The 24,701-nt window shown below is 30.3% G+C and overlaps 2 protein-coding genes across 10 annotated transcripts in view; one reads left to right on the forward strand and one right to left on the reverse strand.

Moving 5' to 3' along the window:
* The window catches only part of Rassf (Ras association family member), a 203,694-nt gene that overhangs the window by 142,236 nt on the left and 36,757 nt on the right, over positions 1-24,701 (reverse strand). For all 4 annotated transcript variants that reach the window (XR_012479702.1, XR_012479701.1, XR_012479703.1 and 1 more), the window contains exons 7-8: positions 21,936-22,024; positions 3,437-3,937 (exon numbers count right to left, since the gene is read on the reverse strand). The gene's annotated coding sequence lies outside the window, so the exon portion shown is untranslated. The remainder of the gene's footprint in view (positions 1-3,436; positions 3,938-21,935; positions 22,025-24,701) is intronic.
* Positions 15,596-24,701, forward strand: part of Mamo (zinc finger protein 628-like) — a 34,261-nt gene continuing 25,155 nt past the window's right edge. For 5 of the 6 annotated variants that reach the window (XM_074246949.1, XM_074246956.1, XM_074246952.1 and 2 more), the window contains exon 1: positions 15,596-15,673. The gene's annotated coding sequence lies outside the window, so the exon portion shown is untranslated. Of the gene's footprint in view, positions 15,674-17,420; positions 17,591-24,701 lie in introns of those variants that run through there. The other variant, XM_074246954.1, reaches the window with a different exon arrangement.

A 24,701-nucleotide genomic window follows, 5' to 3' on the forward strand; every position in this document is an offset into this window, starting at 1 on the left:
AATGTCACTTTAAATAGTTCGTAGCATTTTCTGTTGTATTTTATTTGATTCATGCTTTAATTATTTAAACGTTTGTGGAGTGTTGCTTTATTTCGGGATTCAAGAGATAACCTGTTTTTTCTGTTGCTGCATCCGGAGATGAGAAAATGAATAGTGGATTTATTATTTATGTTAGGTCAGACCGGCGGTAAACTTTTAGCGACGATGATAATAATAGTAATAATAACAAAATAAAAAATTTAATTAATTAAGAGAATTAATTAATTGATTGGAGAATCTGCTGTGTAGTTCTATAATTGTCGGCTCGGGATTTATAATTTAAAATGATTAATCATTTGATACTATTGTCGAAGAAGTATAACTGTCGATATATTGGATTATGGCTTTTTAATCAACTTCAATTATTCTACACTGCTTTATGGATAACTATTCGTTGGAATAACTATTTCAATTGACATAAATACGACTACATTGGCTTTAATACCTTCAATATTTTAGACGCTAATCAATATTTTATTTAATAGCAATACTGGTATTAAAATAATATTTTAAAGAGAAGAAAAAAATTTTTTTCAAACGTTATCTCGAATTTAGAAAGAAAAAAAGTAGTGAAGAAAGTTGCTTGCGAAGGAAAAAAACGCCTAAAAATTAATTTTAAGTACAAAAATAATAAAACTGGAAAAAAATGAGGAAATTGCATGCGTGAGTGTGCTAAATTTAAACTTAAATTTTTGTCACGCACGCGGTTGCAAAGATACTATCAGGTTTTAAGTGGACTAACCATTAGCTTCCAGAGAGAACTGCGGTACGCGGCAGGTCTTGTGATGTTCGGAAATATAGTAGACGAAAGTAGATAGATATCAAAAGTGCCCGCCCAAGTGTAAACACACTTAACTTTACCGTAAACTGTATCGCTTGATTAACTTTCAAAGTGTCAACATGAGACTCTAGACCCTAAAATTCCAAACAAAACACCTGGACACTATTTTGACATAATAAAACATTTAAGACTACTTTTATTATTATTATAATTATGTTATCACACTCTCTATTGATTGATATCATTGTTTTGATAATTATTAATATAAATTTAATATGAATAAAAAATAGAATGGTAATAATTTTGTTGTTGAGTGCACAAGTACTCACATTTCTTTCTATTTCTATTCCGTGACAGTCGATGCATGCGTGTTCGACATTTATCAAAGTGCAAATGTTACCTCAATATATGTACATTGACGATAAATAAATAAATATATGAGACTGCCGTCCTTACAACAGAATTCTCCGAATTGACTTTGTAATATTTATAAAAATAATGAATGAGAATCGTTTTATTCTATACCTTTGTTTGCTTATTTTATTCATCGTATGTAAGTAATATTTGTTAATATATATTTCGCACCAAACAATTTAGCAAGATGAATAATAATTTAAAAATAATTAAATTACATTTATTAATTTTTAAAAGCAATAAATTATCCGTATTAATTTAGTGTATTAAATTTTGTAATTATGTTTGTATTAATAAAATTTTAAATATGCTCAAATATAAATATTCATTATTTTAAAGCATATATAGATAACGCAATTAAGTGTGTGATAATTGAGGAACTAATAACTATAATTAAATTAAAAAATCCAAAATAAATAATAATAATTTGTGACAACATCCGGCGGACGTATTAGCTGATTAAAATCTAAGGATTCGTCGCGTAAGATCAGTAAGCAATTAGCAATCACGCATATTTATTTCGTAACGGTCTTGCGTAATGTAACGATGCCTGACGAGTCGAGAGATAAATATCGGCCTACAAGAGATACCACCATGTTGCGAGTAGGAAGCTTTAATTTATATACATATACCATAAAAAACATATTTTCTCACTTTAAATTGCCTCTATTTCATTTCATATTTAATTGTACCAACAATTGTATAATTGTCAACATTTTTCTTCGTATATTTATTAGGTAAATTTTATATTATATGTATAGATTTAACATCACACGCAAAATTCCAGGAATAACCGCATAATTGTATAATATATACGACAAAACGCAAAGCATTACGTGTCGCGCGTGTATATCCATTTTTTAAACACTCCACGACCCCGGAGACAGTCTTGTCATGACAAATTGTTCTATTATTTATAAATATAAATGTATGTATTTTTTTATCATCAAAGGATATTATATGCCTCGATAAATAGTAAGTCATTGACAATAAATTAATAAATTATAATTTCAATTTGGATTTAAATTTAAAAATCATCAATTAATATGTATTATATTTAACAAATTTTTTTTTTTATCAGATTTTAAAATTTATTCAAATTTATACTGTTTCTGTAAACTGTGATAAAGCGGAGCTATTTGCAAATAATCAAGTTGTAGGACGATTAATATAACCTCTTATAAGCTGCTGATGGGAATGCCACGGCAAACGCGTAAAGTCATGTAAGGGTTGAGTGCGTATATAAGTAGGGGCGCGATCATCAGGCATGCTGACTAACCTCAAGACATGAGAAATGATTTTACGTTGAAAGTCACGCTACTGTAAATATTTAGCCTCCAATAATAACTTGTCAGGTTTTTTTTTATTAGCGTTGTTAATGTTATTATTTTATTGCTTATTAATTTTGAAATCAAACGCCAACTAAAACACTGGAAAATTTTTCAAGAATTTAATGGGAGTATGAAAATTAAATCATAAAATTTTAAAACCCGATAAGAAATTTAAATACTAATAAAACTTAATTTTTATTAAAATAAAAATATAATTCAATGATCATCTAATAAATTTGTCTCAGTATAAAATAGAAATAAAATATTGCATTGTTTAGAGTAAACTGTATGCACTGAAAATGAATAAAAAAGTACTTGAGTAATCAAATAGCCGAGGTACATTCAAGAATTAATGGCGAAACTTTGGCACAGGCAAGTAAATTGGTGCAAGTAAAGAAGGTCTCGTTGTATGTGCGTGCATCCTATCCCGAGCAACCAGGTACACGTGATAATTTCCTAGAAATTGGCTTGACGCACGACATTTGTCGATAAAGAATATAGAAAAAAAATATCGATCGTTACTTTATACTTTACTATTATTTTCAGGCATAAACTAACTCTCTAATATTATATGCCTATATATATATATATATATATATATATATATATATATATATATATATATATATATACCCACTATGCAACCGAGTACGACGTGAGTCTTCTGTGAACATTAATGCACATAAATTAAGCTTTCAAGAGAGGGAGAGAGCGGAGATAGGGTATAGACTACTTTTTATACTGAATTTAATTCGCCTATTTTTTACGTCAACCCATGGATCGATTTAAAAATTATTTACAACAAAAAAAAATTTTTTTTTAAATTATTAGCAAGCAGTGTGTATATTAAAGATACGCAAGAAAGACTTACCGATACAAGTTGGACTGCAGAACCCCGAGCTGGTCTTGTCCTCGTGTATTCCTCCATACTTGTTCTTCTCCTAGTCATTTTTCATTAAATATATCTATATATTTAACTATTATGATTATTATTATTTATTTTATAGTCTCTTCTTATTTGCTTTGGCTATGAGAGCTGGGTATAGTTAGAGTTGGGGCTCCTCCACATGGCGAATCACAGTAGACTCGATCGATATTATATTCGCTTATCCGTAACGAGTCTCGTGTGTACACAACGCGGCCTCGGCGAGCCGTGAATCAAAGCTCGTCTGATCGACGAAAAAAAAAAGACCTGTATAACAGATCCGCGTCAACTCTCTTCTCTATTTTACTCTACTATCTAGTCATTCTCTTCTCTTCTCTTCTCTTCTCTTCTATTCTCTTCTTTACTGTTTGCCAGAGCAGTACACCGACACTCTTTACTTGACGATGACAACGACGAGTTCGCTGGGGTCGTCGCACCGTAGTTACACTGTAAAAAAATATTTATGGAAAATGACAATAGAATAATAAATAATTTCACATGTTTTATAGACTAAGATTTAAATAAATTTTTTCTTTAAAAATCGACCAAAAATGTCTTTACAGTTGAAAACCTAACATTTTTCCACGTAACTAAAAAATAAACTATAAAAAAAAAAAATAAAATTTTAAATAAAAATGAAATTAAAAAATGTAATGTGAGTAGGAAGCATCTTAGATTCAGCTTCCGTCCTCGCGTGTCTTGGTCTTCACAAAGTACGCAAGTTCCCACGAAGATCTCGCTCGTTAGCTCTTTACTCCTGGTGTTCGGACACAAGGAACAAGAAGACCAGATACTTTTTCCCAATGTGTGTATACGTAGCAAAGAAATTCTCTGACGACTATGCCATCACACTCTTCTTCGCTCCTATAATCTCATACTCATACTCATATATTTGCTGCACTCTAAGCTAGTTTCATACTGTCTTAACGGTCACATCCTTCGGCCACGCACGCAGAACCTAATATAAGATCCTTGATCCTCCGTCTGGGCTCTGTGTTATCCATCAGCGGATTCTACCACTCGATACCTTCATCAAACTAAACACGCGAGCATCAACGCTAACTTGGTTACTTTTCTTCATAAAGTTTGCTCCGCCAAAACCTTATCCACGTCAATCTTTACTTTGATATGCCCATTATATCCTTTGCAATAGAATAATAAAAAAAAATTGCTTTTTATTTTTTTATCTTTGAATAATTTTTTTAATTGATAGATATTCATGTTACAATGATTATTTAGAATTTGTTTAAATAAATTCATGATATCTAGGATCGCGGTTATGGCAAACGTAACCTGTAGTAGCGTCCGGCGAGTCTCTATTATCTATTCGCGGCCACGCAACATAGGCACACGCACGAAACTACGAATACTATATTACAAGCCCGCCAGTAATACTCAAACACGTTATATGTTGTGTGTTATATATTATTATATATGTATATAGTAGCCGAGCTGGATACTGGGAGAGCTTGGTCATATTATAACGAACGGTTGTTACTTAAGTAATACTTAAGAGTACTACTGGTACACACATGAAATATACAAAAGTATCTGAACATCTCTACACACATGGATTATATATATTTTCCTCACTCTGTATCGTATCTTGTCATTCAACTGGATATATAATACACTCCTCGAGCTAAAGGTTTCATACAGTGAAGATAAATGTTTTCTTCTCCATCATCACTACCAGTAAAGGCTTTGAAATAATTTCCTGTATTTTCAGCCCTCTTAATGCATTAAAGCTCACACTTAAATAATAAACTATAATTAAAACTCATCAATTACTTAAACGGGTAATAAAGTAACGGTAGAATTAATCTTGAGATGTTTTATCACTCAAACGTTGACAATTTAATTATGGAAACTGTTAACCTCTTGACAATAATTGAAAATAATTTATTGTAATTTTATTCTATACTGCCATTTATCGTTGAGTAGCTTATTCAACATGTATAATATTTTGAGAGTTTACATCCAGAAAAAAAATTTCGTACAAATGGAATCATTTTTGGAGCTAATGGACTCGTAATTTGAAAAAACTTCAACTGAACTTAAAGTGAATTTTTTTTTTGTTTTATTATTTTATATAAACTACTAACATAAGTATAAGTACTCTCTGATGATAACCTCAAAGAACGTTTGCTAAAGAAGGTCAGGATCGATGATATTTTTTTTTTACAAGTTACTTAAAACATAAAGTAAAAACTTCATATTATCCATTGAATAAAAAAAAATACAAAACGATTAATAAAAAACTGTTAAAAACATCAATTTTTTTACAATCTTCAGTACAATTAATAGTAAAACAAAAGTTACTTCAGAAAATAAAAAATTACCGTCGGTTTGAACGTTGCTCAGCAAAACGAGCCTTTTGTTATAATGAAACCATTATATTGTTACATAGAAGCCGTAATAAATATCGTTATTATTTCTTTAAACTATAATTCCTCTCGCACCAATAATTTTTTATCCTCATCAATATTTTTTCTTCACAGCGAATAAAACAGAGTGAAGAAAAATGAAAAAATAAAAGTATAAGTAATTTCCGAGCGCAAAATGTAACACTGAGACTGAGCCCGGGAAATATCGGCTTCAGAAGCAGAAGCAAAGAATCCTTTGACGTTTCTGTTCAGAGATTTCGTTCGTAATTACAGGACTATTTCTCTTAGGTGGTAATAAGTTTTTTTGGGCGTACTCTCAAGAAGTTACTATACCCTGTTTGGTTTAATAGTCAGACATCAAGTAACTCGTATACTCATACTACAGTGGTGTAAAATGTATTTATATACACAAGAAAAGGAAGCATCCTTAACAACTCTTTTATGACACTCTAATAAGTAGGAATAAAATGTAACATTGATTATTACTTCAACTGTACACATACATTCGCTAAAATTATCCATACATATTTTATGTATATTTGAAGTTACTCGTAAATATTAATTATGCTATTTATCTAACTACCAGAGCAATCATCAATAACTCCGTCAATCAGCGACTTTTAGCTTTTGTGTTTAAAATATTAAAGTGTTTTTAAATATTCAAATTATATATCATGAAATGTTAAAATATAATTGATTGAAAGTTTCCATTAACATTTATTTGTAACTAATCGCATAAATTAAATTGACTATTTTTATTTAAATTTAAAGTATTCATTTATAAAAATAATAAATACTTTATTGAAAACAAAATAAATTTACTGCTTATTTATTTCATGGAAAAAATAAATTTTCTTGATATTTTTTAAATATATTAATTATCAATTTATTTAATAAAAAATTTCAATTAATAATAAGTGACTTTTTCATCAAACTATTTCCAATAAACCTCTTCGATTCTAGGTAATAACAAGAAAAGAGGAAGTTATTACATTAAAGAGAAGTTAAGTTTGCATGCCTGCTGATGGTACCATCATAATTATTTTAATAGTAAAAAGTTTAACAACCTGGTTTTACCTTCAGGTCAAATGTTCCAATATATTTTTTAAATCTACCATAAGCGTAAATACACGTATGGTATAGACATTATACGTAGGCTTGTAGAAACCGTAACTTATGCTTTTAATATTTTAACAATAAATAAAGATAAAAGAACCTTTATTTTAGTACACTGATGCCTTTGGTAATACCGAATCAACTTATTTTTACGGTAGCATATTCTTGAGTGTTTTTACTCCAGAAAAGTATGTTCTTATTTTTTTATACGCACGAGCACGAGATGGATGCAAATGTAGCATTACTTTCTTATACATAAATAAACGCTGATATGGAAAATTCTGATACGCAGTTCGGGTTACTTTTCCTAGTAAAACATTGCTAATGTCTCAACATTTTGTCATCGCAGCGGATATTCTATTATTATGTATTTAATAATTGGATTCTTACTTGATACAACCACGCTTTTGTATTAATATGATATTTTTTTAGTTGTTTTTCTTTACTCACTTTTCGTGTAGCGTGTCTCCTTTCGCCTATTGTTAAATTATGCCAACTGATTGCAGTTTTATTTATTGACAATTAAATTTAATAATAAGCATTATTGATAATAAAAAACCGGAATTCAGTCAATTCTTGGAATGTTGAGCAATTAAATATTTGTTCAACAGTATTCGATGCTTTGCGGAATCATTGGATAATAATAAGAAGTTAAATTATTTATTATAAATTATCGAAAATTTCAATGAGTGATAATTAAAATTAAATCGAGTTGATAAAGTTGTTGATCGATTTATATGCAATGATATTGGATAAATTAAATTAACCATAATCAGTTGAACATAAATTTAAATCTCAAAGATTGATTAATTGAGTGTAATAAAATTTAAATGTTTTTAATTTGATAACTATAAATTAATTTAAAAAATTTAAACTTTATGTTCGTTACGCCATTTAAATATTATTTTATTATAATTTTAACGTCAATATGATTTGTTAATTCTAAAAAAAAAAAAATAAAGATTTATTAAAGATTATGGCAGGAAGAAAAATTATTCATATTCTTCAGATAAAAAAATTTAAAAAGTAAGAAAAGTATGAATGAATCTAAGTAAAACTTGAGAGAGGGCGAGTAGTTTTTTTTTTTTTTTTTTTTTTTTTGTTAAAGGAGATGAAGGAGAAAAGTTTAAATGTTCACTTCTTTAGACTTTAGATTTATTCGCTCGTTAAAAGCTTTAAGCTAAAAAGTAGCTACCTGTTTGTTTGCCCTTTGATACTATAAACCACTTATTTCTTTCAACTGTTTTCTTTATTTGCTAATACGCAAATCATCATCTGATTATGGTTAATTTCATTTGTTTTAGTTTCTAAAAGTTTACATCCAAGTACGATTTTCCATTCAATTGAATGCGTTTGTTGAATACTTAAAACGATAAAATGGACAGATGGTATTATTATTTAATTTCTTGACAAAATTTTATGTCATAATTTTGACTGAAATTTTTCCTTTTGAAAAGTCTGACTACAATTTATTTTAATCAATTAAATTTGTTGTAATAATTTAGTTTACTACTAGTTATTGTTAGTCAAAAAAAGAGTTTTAGGATGTCAGTTAAATATACAGAGTCGCTGAAAAATCGCATAGTCAGGCATAAAGAAACTTGAGATTTATTTATCACTAGTAGACACACATTTTGCAATATCATACAGAAAGCAAGCTTTTATTTAATATTTATTTACCATATTTGACGTGAAGGATATTCAAGATCCAAGATCTATGACTCCTCTGCAATAATATCGCTCTTCCTAAAAGTACAGAATCTCGGAGCATTGCGTCGCTTGTCACAGAGAAAAATTTTCTCAGCCTTAGTGTGCTGCCTCTGATAATCTAGCGCGCTTTTACTGTATAATGTCTCAGGAGAAATTTGAATTATAATTAATTATAAAAAAAAAAACAATGTCAAAATTTAATTCCTAACTCATTTATGCTTTCTTCTGTCTACAAATGCTTCAGCTTCAATACTTTCGATCACGGATGTAAAATATGGAAATATTAAATCAGAATTATTCATTTGAAGGATTAAAAATAAAAAAACAATACTTTCATGATTGCGTAGCGAGAGTCAGTTTGTGTGTAAGAAATGAAATGATAATTATATAATTTAAATTTTAGAATTCATTCATGAGTGAAAATCATAATTTATTAGAGTAAACGTCGCAGGAGTAAGTTTTAGGTGGGTGACAGTTATTGGAAACGAAGTTGACGCTGGCCTAACTCCTGTAAGTCTAGATTACATTACACAGGTGCTTAAGAAAGAGACTCAAAGAGTAAGATCTAAATAACTTTAAATTTTAACTTGCAGCACAAAAACGAAAGTGTTTTTTAGCTCAGTTGAATGTTTTTGTTTTGACATTTAATAAATTTAATAAATAAAAGTTTCTGTTTTAATATAGTAATTTAACTGGTTTTAATTTAAAATAAAGTAAATTATGAAACTGTAATTATTAGTACTGGTAAATATAAAAAAAATATTACTTTTCTCATTTATTACGATGTCTGAGGTTCAGATCAAATGGTTAAAAGGTTTTTTCTGTAATTGAAAAATAAAAAGGGAAAAGTAATATCGGTGATACGCAGGTATCATTGATAGAGAACTGAAAACCACACACGCGAAACACGGGACTTGGAGTCGAGTCTTTTGGAAGCTGACAAGAGTTATTAGTGGGTGAAGGTAGCCAGTAGCTGAGCTGAGGATCAATACGAGGCAGACGTCCGTGCAGCGTATAGTAGTGGAGTAGTGCACTTCTCCTACACGGCTCTAGGCTAGGCTACAGCTAGGAAAGGCTAGGACGGAGGTTAGGTGGGGTTAGATCGTGAGATCTCAACGAGTCTACGTAAACCCTGATCCCCATAAACTAACCCAGCCTGACGACGCTGTACTCACCACAGGGGTTCCGCCATGGACAAAATAAGGATACCCCTTTTTTCGCTTAACTCAAGACGACCAGACCACTCTTTTTTATTTTTTTATAATCTACTTTTCTTCCTCTCCAAGCATCAATCTTCGCGATAAGACCCGTTAACTTAATAAAACACCATTTATTTACTTTATACCAGTCATTAATATTTTTTTTTCGCTTATTCATCTAACGACATTTAATAATTGTTTTTAAAAATGTTTTGTAAACAGTCACGACTTTCATTAGCTTGAGTAATTATTATTTTATTTACTCTCGCTACTCTTTATGCGTTAAACGCTAAACGCTACACTATAGATAAATCTGATTTCGTTTATGGAATTTTATAATTTAATTTAAAATTATCACATCAAAATTATGACACTTTATTTGATTATAATATACGCTTAAGTTCATACAAAAGAAAAATTTATAAGTTCAAGAGAATTTTACTACTTAAATCAAGACAGATGAAACTCTTTAAAATAATTTTCTTGGTTCAAGAATTTATCGCTCAAATCAACTTAATTTTTTTTTTTCAGTGTATATATTCTAATATCATTAAATTAAACATGTTGAAATTTTTATCAAATCAAATGTAAAAAAAAGAAAGTATATTTTAAAATTATTTTTCAGGAAATTGTCTCGTAGATGATTCGTGATTTATAGATTGATATCAGCAAAATACGAAGGCAGAGATAAAACGTGAAAAAGTATAAAAAGAAATATGTATAGTATATATAGAATAAATGAGGGGAAGAAATAGACGATGGAGAAGGAAGGATAGCTGGTGTGGTGGTAACGGTGGTGGTGGTGGTGGTGGTGGTGGAGAGCAAAGCAGAGAAGGTGAAAAGTGTTCTCTCTTTTTCTATCAGAACGAGTCTCTACTCCTCTGTCTGAGTAGTCTGGACAACGGCTCTGGGCCTGCGTGACAACGCGTACACGCCGGTGCAGCCAAGAACGGCGAGGGGCCAGCGACGGCCCGGGGGAAAGGGTCGAACGAAGGCTCAACAAGGGGAGGTGATCCTATCCTACGTAAAGGCTAAATGTAGTATGGAGTATGGTATAGAGTTTTGAGAGTACAGAGGAATACTGAGGAGGAGTGCAGCCTCGTCTAGCTCCCGTGTACTACCAGAGGCTTCAAAAGGGAATCAAGGGGCTAAGGGAACACGGAAGGCTACGATTGATCCAAGGTAGCCCTCCGTCCCCGAGCTCACGAATTCGTTCCTCACTTTCGTGTCTTTCTTACTCCAATACGCCTATTATTTTTTTTTTATTTAGATTTTTATTATTTATTCGAACATTTTCTCTTTTCATTTTCGGTATTCAATTATAATTGTTAATTTCTGATGGATTTTAATTATTATTAGTTTATTTCAAAAACTCATCAACGCAACTAATAACGCAGTTATTAATTTGTTTTGGTTCGTTACTTCAAATTTTGAATTAAATTCGTTAAAACTTCATCAAAATTTTGTTGGGTTAATAATTGAGCTGAGAAATATTTAACAAAATTTTGTGAAAAGTTTTGTAAAATTTTAATTAGTTTATAAATTTGATCAATTATGATTATTAATTGAGGTTAATTATTTCAATAATAGGAACAATGATTATGATGAAATGTGAAACAGGTTGCTTATTGAAAAAGTTTAGAGATATGTACAATAATAATTGATAATAATGATTGAAATAATAACGTGTAGTGTAATGTAATGTAATGAGAATGTATATATTCTGAATTAATAAATTCACGTGCATCTGTGATTGAATTTATCGAATCGATACGCGATAAACCGTTAGCAGCCCGTTATATACAGGAGCAGTGAGAAAAAATCGAATAAACAAACTGTTGGCTGATAAAAATGAATAAAAAAAAAAAAAATAAAAAGGGAAATTGAACAAATAGAAATTCTCTATACTCAATTCCGAAAGCGGCTTTAGCACACCATAAACGAAGTCACGCGTATTCACGCGGTACGTATAAGGCGGCGGTGTTAAGCTTCCAAGCCGCATCCTAATTAACCGAAGGAACGAAGAGGAATCACTTTGTTGCAAGCCGAAGGTTACTGCTGTCGTCGCCACGTTGACTTGCGAAAAAGTTTACAATATAAACTGTTTGTAACATACAAAACTATATACCATACAGAATTTTATTTATATACATTTATATTCACGGTTATTTATTCATAGAAATCTTGTCTGATGTTGATTTATTTTCATGTGATAATGAGACTGTTTATCAACCATGCTTTTTAATATTTGATTATTATTCTTAACTGATTATTATTATGATAGCATATTTTTAAGCCCGTAAGAAAATTATATTAATTATTGTTATTATTTCTAACAAGAATTTAATTTAGAAAATAACGATACACTTATACTCATGTATTTTTTTGCTCGACGGGCAGAAAGCGTCAACTTTCGGCCCGCTGCGCTAAACGAAGTTGCCACTTTCTGCCTTTGTCGAGCAAAAAAATAGCATACACTCTTCGGGAAGTAAATAAGAAAGCCTCAGATCACATGTTTGTTAACCTCGGCTTCGCCTCGGCCAACAATTACATGTGATCTGAGACATTTCTTACTTTACTTCCCTCGGTGTGTAATATACTATTTTTTTAATTTGTAAAAGAATTTAATAATGAAATTTCAAATAAAAATTAATTTAAATAGAAATTTTATTATTATTATTATTTTTTTTTTTTTTAAATATATTACAGAGGTCAGCGGTGATGTGCAAATGGAATTTCACAAGGTCATCAAAAGGTCTAGCGATTAACCTCATCACTTATATTTTATGACCCTCATTACATCAAAACGATTATAAATATTCTTTTGTAATTTATTAAAATTAAATTTTATTGAAAACAAAAGCAATCTTTCTTTTTTTGTTCATTGCTGTTAGTACTTTATTTTTATTACCCGATAACAGCCTCAAAGTTTGGGACAAAAATATCTAGAGCTTGCAGAGCAGACAGTACACTAGACTTTTATGATTTTTTCAAGTAAGTCTTATTGAATTATTTTTTTTTTTTTTCGATTTAACTTTAAGAAATACTCTAATTTTTATTCAATTTTCGTTGAAAATCAATTAAAAAGTAATGACTAATTATTTTTTAAAAATAAAAATGTATTTTTATATATCAGGTAAATTCTAATTTATTGACTGAAAAATTATGTGTGAAGCCAATGACGATGACTGTCTAGTCGCATAACGTAAAATGCGTCACTGCCAAATGATACCAGCAGAATAGCTTGCGCCAACAATACTGTAAGTATTGTATACGTATATATTTATATATATCTACACTAATACATATATAAGCCCATATATGTATGTATGATAATTATATACGTATATACATAAAAAAAAAAAATAAACCAACGATATAAGCGTGTTGTAAAATGTATGCGGAGGCACCCGGACCCGTGCGAATAGAAGCCGTAGATGTGAAGTAAAGAAACGAATTATGAAACATTTCGCAGACATAAACTCGGAGCACACAAATAACCCATCGGTGCATAAAAAAAGCCAGTATGCATGCGCTTAAATCTTGAAACTAATATACTCAACAGTAAAATCTATAAAATAATAGTGTTATGTCCAGAACGAGTGCATATGCAGTTACAGTGTATTAATATAACAACAGTTCTTTCCGTCCACGCAACGTGCCTACTAAATTTAAAACGCGGCATCAAAAGTACACAGTGTAGAACTTTTACATTTAATCACAATAATAGCCAGCTTAAACTGCTATACAACAGCACATCCATACACGTAAACGCAATTTAGAAATTAAAAAGAAAAAAAAAAAAAAAGACCATGCGGCACGCACAGCCCGACAACACGCGAAAATAAAAATCGAATTACAGTGATACGATTCGCAACGCAATTCTCGACATCTCTTCCCCTCAATTTCCATCACCGACACCCACCCATTGGGTCGCAATCTCTCTCAGAAACCTGACGCTCTCTCTCGCTCTGGCAAGTCCTTCAACATCCGACTGCTACGTTTCGCATGATTCAATGCGTTATCTAATATGATAATAATAAAAATATTAAGTAAATGTACTGTCTATAACACAATAATGATATACCCTCGTCAAGGATATCCAATACAATAGAATGGTCTCGTATACGTATATATCGATTTACTGACCACCATCAACTATAATAACAACAACAACTGATATTCGGGCTCCATGTGTATGTTTACACTGTACATGCATATGTGAGCTGATACGTGTGCCGTAAACCGTAATTTATCATCCGAAAATCCCAAAGTCAAAAATTATGCTATTTATTATCGCATTGTATCATATCACTTACTAATATACACATACATTATACACACATGTTATGATGTAATATATAATATGCGATATGTAAAGAGTGGAGGAATATCGAAGCTGTATACATATATGGTGACAATATATATTACAGTTTCCCATTCAATTTCCTCGTGTTCATGATGACGCACTTCCATGCGTAAGAGACGCGGATCGAACATGTACATGTTAATAATATGTATCGTGACAGTACGACCATATATGTATAATATGTATACAGAGAATTATAATGTGTCGGTGTGGGTGTATGAGTATGTACGTAAGTGGATAAGAGTGTGCGTACACGCGTGCGTCGATCTAGGCACTCTCGTTATATTGTGTTAGTGTGAATGTATCGGAGCATTCTCCTAACATATATGTACGGATTCTGGGCATACATGGGACGTTTACAATCATGATGCACGATGCGAAAAGTAAAGCTGTGTTGGAGCGGCGTAGACGACCAAAGCGCAATTCGCGTTACCTAAGAATCTATATAGTTATATTATTATATAGTTGTGTAATTATGTATATAGATGTAGAGAGAGAAAAAGAATATTGAGACGACGACACGCACATAGACAGAAAGATACCTTGAATGCACGCGCCTGCGTGTCGCGAGTGTGGGTGGCCTTCTGCGCCACCTGATATTATTATGTATTGTTTTAATTTTTAGTTTAAATTTTTCAAACTACTTCACAACAAATTCATGCTTGGTAAATTATTCTGAGATAAAAAAAAAATTATATAATTTCGGGTTTGGAACAGTTTTTTCCGCTTTTCTCAATACGCAGACGCTGGTTTGTAATTCGCGGTAGGGATGCGCGCGCATCGCATTGACTTCTAATTTATTTATTTAATTTTTATAGTTGGATGAAATTTTTAAAAACCATTTTGCATTTTTTCTTAATTTTTTTTTTAAATTAGAAAAAAAATTTTTTTTTAGAAAGAAAATACTTTTTTCAATGAAAATTAAAAAGAAAAATGTGGCACAGCGTTAGAAAATAATAAAAGAAAATTATGATGCGTGTGACAGATTGTCAGTAACATTAATTATTTTTTTTGCTCCAACAAATCTCTTGTGCCTTTGCGAATCCGCGAGTTCGCTGAGGGAGCATGTGTGTGTGAACGTTTCACACCTGACTACTACGTGAGTCAAAGGATCTGCATTATCGACGGTAACAAAATGGAATTATTTTGCGAAATAAAATAAATAAATTATTAAAATAGTCTTTATAATTAATAAAATTAATTATCAAATAGATTTTGTGTGATAGTAAGTCGAAAAAGTATATTTTTAAGATTTGCAATATTTTGCACAGACGGTGGGTAAGTTGACTGCGGGGCCGAGCGAGCGCTGAGCTGACAGTAGGCCGGCGACGTCACAGTGGGCCGGTTGAGCCTTCCTTCGTTCGATTCAGGCAGGCTCTCTATTCATTTTACATGTAGCAAGGTAAATATTGATATACAGTGTCTAATTTTAAACGTGGCCAGTGCGTGCATAATTTTTAACCGCGCGCTCGCCAGTGCGTCGTTTCGTGCAGAAAAATTTATTTTATTTTATTCGGTATATAAATTTTATATTTATATCCCGACATGTACGAAAAATTCAGTCACTAGTGAAATGTCACGATATAAATTTTGTTTGAATTAAACGACGATTAAAATTAAAACAAAAAAAATTTTAAATAATACATGTTAAAAATAATATTATTTAAATTTAAAGTACTCGCGTATGTCAATGAGAAAAAAAATTGAAACAAAGTTAGAGAAGACGACTAATGATGAGTGATAAAATAATAAGTTTACAATATTTTTTAAATGTCAACTGACAGTTGGCTTTACTACTGCGCTTCATTATTCGTACGTGAATGTTACATCAAAGTTTGTATCGAGAGGAGAGCGAGAGAGTGAGAGATTATTATGACAAGTAAAAAATAATTTCCAAATCGTATTATTATATTTATATTTTTCAATTACTGTTATTATTAATATTTTTATTATTACTAGTTTTACAATTATTTATTATTATTATCCCTATTAAAACATAGTAGATGTGATAAGATTATGTATTGATAATAATAGTTTTTCATTTTTTTTTGTGTATGTGCATGGTGGGAAAAGCTTATATTTTTTTTTTCGCAATCGCACAACACCACACTAGCTTGTCGATAATTCTTGACAATTGAACCGTCGCGTTAAACGCGCGACACGTGAAGACGCTAGCTACACTACCAAAATAACATTTTCCAACAATGGATTTACATTAGCATTCACAATACCATGTACATATTTGTTGAATAAAAATTTATGAAAAATAGTTTTTTACTATCGTGTAAAATAGCGAGTAAAAATTCGGAGCAGCTGTTAATTTTATTTTTAATATTCAATTGGGAAATTTTTCGAGTGCGAAATGTGAAAAAAAAGTGACGTCAGTTTTAAATAGTATTAAATCTTTGGCAAGAGTATTTTTAATAGTTCCAAGTGATACGACTAGACGGATTAAAAAAAAATTTTTTAAAAAAGTAAAACAACGCGCCGACGGCGTTAATTTTTCACTGTAAACGGCCAGAAAAGATAACTTGTGACAAATACATGCGTGTATATGACACACGAGTATCGTGTATGTCATCGCTTTTATTTAGCCATTTTTTGTTTTGTTATTTTAACTTCTAGTTCAGTTTATGTTTTATTTACTATTCAGTGGGTTGTGTACTATTGCAACCGAACCAAAAATCCCGTCACTCAAGTCTCTGTATTTTCAATTTCCCAAACGGAACGCTACAAGCAAAAACCGGAAGTTCTGCATCGAAAATCACAAAATGAAATCAACAAACGTTTTTTTTTTTTTGGCTTATCGGTTTCGTTTTTGTATTCTAGTATTTTTAAACATTTGCCCGCAGTTACTTTGTTGAATGTTATTTTATTTTTCGTGAAACTGACCACGGGTATTTGACGCGGGAAATTCCGTAAGCATGTGAGATGTCTACACAGAGGCTCTCTCCCGTGAGAGCACATAAGCACCCGTTGACACGTGACAAGTGCAGTTTACATTACTCGACTTAAAAGCGCGACTTCCACGGTATCGTGTGAAAATAATTATTTAGATATTTATTTATTCACTTACTCACGTGTTGAAGCTACTCCAAAGTTTTTTTTTTTTTTTTTCTTCGTAACCTCACGGATTATCGAAACAGCGTTAAAGTTTTTTTTGGTTATCAAAATTTCTATGTCATTATTTCGGGTGTCAATGACCGAACTCTCAAGTGATACAAGCAACACGTAAATCGTAATGCATGAATGTCTTGAACTGTCGAAAATAGGAAAGAGAAATAGCAGACACCAAAGTACGATTCAGTAAACTCTGCAGGTATTTTTAATTTTTATTTTAATTTTTTTGGAGTAAAATTTTTAAGAATAAATAATTATTGATCAAATTGTGAGCAACAAATAGCAATGAAATTTAGAATTTATTCGCATTATAAAATTTTTTGGCGAACGTATTTTTTGTTATATACGTGTAATAAAAAGGAGTAAAAGTAAAGTAAATAAACGGTAGTGGGTGTAAATGAAAATACGAGGTGTAATATTTTGACGATCAGATATATAATAACAAGTCGTTAAACCAGAAGCGCTTCCTAACCTGCCTGCCAGAGGTACTTAAAATACGAAAGTTATGTATCACACACATACATTGCTTTGCCGTGATACACTACACATGTATATAATATACATCATCTTTCTCTCTCTCTCTCTCTCATTCTCTATATTTTTATTAAACCTTTAGTTATATGTGTGTATATATGTATGGGAGCATATCATATATGATATCGACTGACCGCAGGCACGCGACACTGAGTGAAAATGACAGAATAAACGATAGATAGACACGAATGAGACAAGATAGATTACTAACAAAATTATCTCTGTCAAAAACGTTATTTATCTCACAACAAAATAATTCGTACTTCATACTAAAACTAAACTATGTGTAGATTTATTTTTTGCTCACTTTTGGATTTAAATTATCATCGTTTATAATTAATCAGGTATTATATTTAAATTTCAAATTAAATTATAAATAAATCGAAATGTAAATCGTTGAGTTCACGAAAAATCTCAATTTTAAACTTTTGCAAATAATTTTTGACAAATAATTTTTTTTTTTATTGTATACTGACGTATGAAATTGTTTATTGAATCCATAAATTAAACGCCAATAATTTTTTGATAAATTACTTTATATTATAATAAAAAACTACAAATTGTAAACAAATTGCAGACGTTTAAATATTTAACTATTCAAATTTAATCACAAAAAATAATTCCAAAATTTTTTTGTAAATGGTTTAAAACTATATATAGAAAAAATATACTATTTATTATCAGAGTGAAACAACCAAAAATATATATCACGTCTGTACTTAAAAAGAAAGAGATAAACTTTAAAGTATAGGAAATAAGTAGGAGAGAGTTTTGAGTGAGCGTTTTGATGAAGAGAACTCGCATCGCCATTATATATCCAGACCGTATTGTTAGCTCGTATTGATATCTCGATTAGATGACGATCGAGTAAAAAAATGACTCGCGTGAAACTAACAATTGAAATGATTCGTGACCTTTTCTACTCAATACCTTTTTAATATTTATAATTTTTTACAACCCAAGCTTGAAGTGCATCTTCGTAATATCGTGCAGCGTCACGTTCCTCGGATTTACCGTTTAAGAAAAATGAAAGACTCGAGATAATACTTTAAAAGGTGTTGACAATAATCGAGAAAGTGAGAAACCAACAATAATAATATGAGCATTATATGAGCAACAAAAACATAATATATAACAGAAGATATTTTGCTTGGATCAGCTAAACTGCAGATCGCGGTAGAATAGTTACGCTCCTGTCTGCTGCACATATAAACTTTTGACGTTTATTGAAGATCGTTTATTTCCGTCTTTGTTCATCTCTTACGTAGATACTGTTGTTTATTTTTATTTGTCACTGTCTTACATGCAATTATCGTGAGTAGTTGCGTGTACGCATTACTCAATGCTTTTATTGTTGTCCTTTTAACGATTTTTTTATTTATTCATTGCTCTAACACTCGTCATATAAAAATTATTATTATTATTACTTTATTATTATTAATTTTTCTATTAAATGTTCTTATCATATCAGTTAATAAATTATGAAGGAAGAAAACAAAGTAATAAAGAACAAAAAGATAAAGAGAGTTGAAACAAAGTAACAAATGAATAAATGAACCTACAAACTAAAAGTCGTGAATAAATTATAAGTTCAGAAAATGGAGACAGATATAACTCTAGTTACAACCATAAAAGTGTAATAACTTGTAGAATGCTCAATCTAAAGGGACATTTACTTCTCTCAACGTTCAATTTTATACTAACAATTTATGTGCTTTTTAATTTTTATTATTCAATCTTGTTATTATGTATTATTTAACTACTCGATTTATGATTTTTTTATTCGAATTTATTTTATGCGCAATGAAGTATAATCCTTTAAATGTTATAATTGTCAGAGACCAGATATAAATTTTAATCGATCTACAAATAGAAATTGAAGCAGTTATTTCACTTTTTAACCGTCGGTTTTAAAAAAATAAAATAAAATAATAAAATCATGAAAAAAACGAAATTTTTTCATTAACCGAGCCATTTGGGAGCGAGTGCATCATTAAGTGATTTTAAAAATAGTCGGGCGCGATACATCGAATCAGAGTCTACAGCACTCGGATGTACATGAGAGTAAATCGGTGGTAAAAAAAAAGTGCATCAGTTTCCCTATCTTTTTTCCTATCGCTAACTGTCTCTCCTCTTTTATTCACTCATACACCCTATTTTCCAATTTCACGCTCGTTTGTAATCCCCGGACGATATCCTCGATCACTCAACAATCACATGCTTCACAATACATACACTCACACCGGAATACCATTTACTATCAGTCTAGCAAATCTTGATTAAATACATTATTGATGGAAATATTTACCCGCCAATTTGTGTTTTTTATCTCTTCTTCCTCCTACTATTTGAATATATAAATAAATAGAAATAATCCAACAGTCAGAAAAATTTATCGAATAAAATGAACAAACTTTAATAAAATTAATTAAATATAATTGGCTTGGAATATAATTACACGTTACGCCTTGACAAATAAAATATTCAAAACTAATGTCATCGAGCCGGATAAAAATCTCAATCCATTATTTATTGCATTGAATTTATATTTATTTAAATTAAACACTGGCGACACAAATACCGGGAGAAGAATCTCACTAATCCCATGCCTTACATCATCCACGCATAATCCTTGACTACACAACATCAGTACACAGGCTCATATATGCTGAATCTTCCGCATCGATTGCGCATCTCCCAGATAATCGTAAACACCCTAAGCGATGTTCGCACGTCGTTTCCCGCGCTTTTCCGCTACGGATAAACACCAATAAAAAAGCATTAAAAAAACTTCACGGATAAAGTAAAACGCTCAGACGGAGACAGAGATTAGTCATCGATATTGTGCTTTTTCACACACGAGAAGTAAAGCGTTTAAACAAATTTTTTTTTCTGTGCTTTAATTTGCTTGTCCTTTTTTACGTCAATAAAGTCTTTTATTCATTATTTTTTGCTTCGATGCATTGATTTATTGCTATCTGATATTACTTATTGTCAGAAGAAACATTTTTTTTACCTATCAACTTTTCTACACTGTTGCCATAAACAAAGCGCATAAATTAAACTAACGAATGTAAATTTTTTTTCAACAATAAATTACTTTTCACAGCTATAAATTTTGAATATACTTCTCATCAATTATTATTATTTTTAAACTCTTGAAAATTTCAAAAAAGTAAAAAATATTTTACAAAAATGTCTAAAATTTTTAAAATAAAAAAAGTAACAAATACTATAATGTCTACTTCAGGGAATATATATTGATTGCAATTTAGCGTTTTCTTATCACCTTGAGAGATTTCGTACGTGCTTATCTCGAGTTATAACGCAGCCAACGCAAGCGTTTATCTTTATACAACACGCGTAAATGCGATAATACGAGTAGGAGTAATAACAATATAGAAATAAATGTATATGTTCACGTATATGCACACACAAATGTAGATAAAATGTTGGATCTAGTGTATAGTATATATATATATATATATATATATATATATATATATATATATATATATATATATATATATATATATATATATATATATATATATACTCATCTAAAGCAACCATTCAAAATAAAAATACAACTGCAACGTTTCATCCGTTGGATAATTTACAAGTTGTTGTTGTCATGACACATTGTTGGTGTACATGTAATATATAATATTGGTTAAGAAGTCTCACTTATTTCATCCCACGCACTTACGCTCGCACACCGAGACGCAAGGATATCAATTAATTCAATTAACGCACGCCAGACAAAATAATAACCGTATACGAGAGGTTTCTCAACTTCGCGGGCTTTTCTCGCATTATTTTTTTTTACTTAATTTTTTTTTAAACAATGATGTAATAAATTATAACCATCGCACGAATATATTTTTTTTTCTATTTTATTCTTTATGATTTTAAATAAAAATTTTTTTACTTAATTTTTATTTGCTGATTTATTGTTTTTTTGCAACTAAAAAATAATAAAAAACTGCATTAAATAATTTTTAACTTACGGCTTGATGTTTGAGCTGCGCAGATTACCCTCGAGAGAAGTATGACCGGATGATCAAAAGCTCGAGTACTTTTGCAGGTGTAAAATACTCTGAAAAAAAAAAAAAATAAAAAAATTCATGCACTGAGTACTAAACTGAGACACATCTTTAACGTTTATTACCCAGTTTATAGCGTTAATAAAAAGACTGTAAGAATTTATATTTACATAATCACAATCCCGCTATAAAATCGTTAACATTCAAATCCTCTTTATGTAATAATATTATATGTTGTGTACTGTACTTTAATACAAATATTAATTAATTGCTACTGTTATACACTAATCCGTAAAATAAAAAAATCTGATGATCGCTAAAATTAATGAGGTGATTAATTTCCGGATAGTAAACATTTAAATAAATCGACAGAATTAAAACATCCCATATGCTAAATATTTATTCTCCGCGTTATCATACGTATTGATTCGTTTATTTATTTCTCTAATATACTTAATCGTTATTTAAATATTTAATCACTACAAATATATTACTCTATCATTTTTCCCTTTATGTATAAACATAGAGTTTGTGAGTATTAAATTCATAAGTATTAATATTATCAATATATTTTATTAATAAATCACCAACTGTCAGAAAAAATTTTATTTTTATTTATACACCCATTACTTGATAAGAAATATTATGCAACAATATATTCAATGATAAATTAATTAGAAACAGCCAACAATAATTAAATTGAAAGAAAAGAAATAGTAATTAAAATTGAACCGATAAATTATTCAGCAATCGTTAGAATATAAGTTTGATTTATTTGATTAAAAAAAATAAAAATATACGTATTGTATGGGAAAAAAAAAAAAAAAAAAAAAAAAGTAAAGTAATGAATCGTGAGTGTTGGGAGCAAAGTGACAGGGAAATATCAGACACCTGAAATCAACTCTCGGGGGCAATCTGCGGGGTCGTGCAATCCCGGTGCTAATTTACTGACACGAACCTCTTCCTTCGTCCGTCCCACGCGCCTTTACTTCCATACATATGGAACGCGTATCAATTAACGCGCGCTCTTGAGCCTAAGCCCCGTGTGTGTTGAATGTGATGCTTTACATACGATACATACACACATATATAACAACGGGTATGCGAATATGTACGGTACAATCATGCATGCTCATATTTAACATCTGGTTCATCTATCCCGCATGTATGAGCACAAGACAGGGATATATATTAAATAGATGCAATAACAATAATTCATATTATGTGTAAAACATAAAATAATAATAATAATAATAGTAATAAAAGAGAAAAATTTGAATTTATTCAAAGTTCAGCAGCGGGTAATTTAAAGAATAGGCACTGAGAGACATATGCGTTCCCTGTCATTATAAATGAATTGACCCAGAGAAAACCGCGAAAATGACATAAATAACGGCAACTTGTTCTTGCTCTTCCTTCTTCTTATCCTTTCCTTCACTCCTACTCCTATATCTATACATGTTAAACTATTTTCCTCTCATGCTTATATACACTCATCCTCAAACTGAGTTATTATACAACACATTCTACACGATACGCCGAGTTGCTTTCAATGCGTTAGTTTAAAGATATTCGCAGCTGCTTTACTTCCTTTTTCCTCTTATTTACCTTTATTTATATTCTAGTTAAGTCTCAACTCCGACACTACTTCTCGCTACACTTCAGACAATCCGATTTCTTTTGTACTCTTCATTTCAATTCATACTTTAAATACCCAAAGAAGAGCTTGCCGGTCTTTTTTACCCCACACGAATAAAAAATGGCAACATGAAAAGGTCCAACTTACATTTAAAAGGATTAATTTCTCAGTTGGAATTATTAGAATAACACTAAATCACGTTCAAATGATCAATAAATGTTTTATTAATTTATTAAGTATGACAGATCTATAATAATCGTTAATTATAGAAATGGTAATTCACAACATTGTTAGAAGATATAATTTTAAAGTTCTATTTATTTAGAAAAAATCTCTCGGATGACAACTTTGTTGCTGAATAGCATAATTATTTTATTTTATGCCTATTAATTTATGATACTCATGATGATTTTATAACCTCATACATACATTGATATTTATTTCTTATTTATGGATCTCTTAAAGACAAGAGAAACTCTGCCCATTAACATAAATAAATTATTTATTTATCTTTCATGTTGCCGTATACTTATTACGTCATTTTTTTTAATCATGAATAAAACTTCGGACACTAATACGATGACTTATAATTAAATAAAATACCGAAGAATGAAGATAAAATTTTGCATTAATATTTAATAAAAAAATATTAAGTTTTTTATTTTTCAAATGCTTCTTTTATTCCTCAGTTATAAAGCTTAAAAGAGTTGGACAATAGAAAATCGCTAATACGTCCATCAAATTAAATTTTGAAAAATAATATCTATCACACAAGAGATATCTCGAAAAATGATATTTAAATCCTCGTACGAGAATATATCGTCTACAGTTGAGTTCACTGAACCCGGAGATTCAATTTTTTACTAATAAGTTCATGGAAATCTGCTACATTATACATTACTGAAGGGTTTATTGAAGAGTTTTGGTGTTGGAATGACGGGATAGCGTTTAAACTCGGGATAAATATATCACATTTAACAGAAAGCTTTCATACGACTGTCAAATTAAGTTATATTGACATCCTGTCTTTAAAATAATTATAACTCTCTCATCTGTGCACCAGGAATTTAAAGTTGAATTTTTTAATTATT

This window comes from Cotesia typhae, unplaced genomic scaffold (genome assembly GCF_013202065.1).
Source record: "Cotesia typhae breed Kobodo isofemale line unplaced genomic scaffold, CoteBio_Ctyphae contig_48, whole genome shotgun sequence".
Taxonomy (NCBI): domain Eukaryota; kingdom Metazoa; phylum Arthropoda; class Insecta; order Hymenoptera; family Braconidae; genus Cotesia; species Cotesia typhae.